Source organism: Asterias rubens, chromosome 16 (genome assembly GCF_902459465.1).
Source record: "Asterias rubens chromosome 16, eAstRub1.3, whole genome shotgun sequence".
Classification (NCBI taxonomy): Eukaryota; Metazoa; Echinodermata; class Asteroidea; order Forcipulatida; family Asteriidae; genus Asterias; species Asterias rubens.
This window is the reverse complement of record NC_047077.1, coordinates 13,300,475-13,301,539: the sequence shown is the minus strand read 5'-3', so window position 1 is coordinate 13,301,539 and position 1,065 is coordinate 13,300,475. Positions and strand designations below refer to the sequence as shown.

The 1,065-nt window shown below is 33.1% G+C and overlaps 1 non-coding gene across 1 annotated transcript; it reads left to right on the top strand.

Moving 5' to 3' along the window:
* Window positions 1-392: 392 nt before the first annotated feature.
* Trnal-cag lies at window positions 393-475 on the top strand. Its single transcript has one exon. It is a non-coding gene; the product is annotated as a tRNA-Leu (tRNA).
* Window positions 476-1,065: the final 590 nt, after the last annotated feature.

The following is a 1,065-nucleotide window of genomic DNA, read 5'->3' as shown; positions in this document are numbered from 1 at the left end:
CCAGCTGTTTTTCTATTAATTTCAGGTTTAAATGATTAGTTACGTACACTTGTTTGAAATTGTTGTTTGTCATTTTTGTCTGACATTATTTGACTGGAGAAAAGTAAGGGGACAAGACAATCCAGAGACTCTGACAATGTCTACTGTTTTTAGATAATGTCTTAACAGTTGATGAGCTTTGGACAACTTTGTAAAGTTTAGGCTACCAGCCTATTATAATAGGTAAGCAACGTTTGGATGTAGTCTCGCCTATTCAATTTACCGATTTTCATTTATTTATTTATGTATTTTGTTTGTTTTTCTTTGTTGGTGGCATAAATAGAAGTAACAGCTTTATGTCAATAACACAGTATGTTGGGATACTTATGTCAATGTGCCTTAATTCGGTTCATGTCAGGATGGCCGAGCGGTCTAAGGCGCTACGTTCAGGTCGTAGTCTACTCTGTAGGCGTGGGTTCGAATCCCACTTCTGACACCATTTTTTTGTTACAGTCAGGTTTCAACACATACTTTATAACGGGTTAAAATATCACACCCATTTTTGAAATAAACATTCATGCTATAACTTCTTTCGCCATTTAATTTACGCATCAAATGTTAACCAAAATGCAGAAGATACAAAATGGTTGTTTCATGAAAATGTCCAATTTGGAATCAGGAAGCTTGCTCGTCTTTTGAAGACAGTATACAAAACTGGGAAAAAAATAAAAACACCAAAAAACTGTGTTTATTTTTATCTTAAAGCTTAATAGTTAGGATTTTCATATTGGCATACTAAAACTATTTTGGTGAAATATTATTAATTTTCATCTTGAAATTAAGTCAAAATTGTTCAAGAAAAATGCAAAAGAAACACTAAAATAAAACTTGCTTGTTATGTTATTACAACAATAGTTGAGAACATTATCGTCTTAAAGGCAGTGGACACTATTGGTAATTGTCAAAGACTAGCCTTCACAGTTGGTGTATCTCAACATATGCATAAAATAACAAACCTGTGAAAGATTGAGCTCAATCGGTCATCGAACTTGCGAGATAATAATGAAAGACAAAAAATAACCCTTG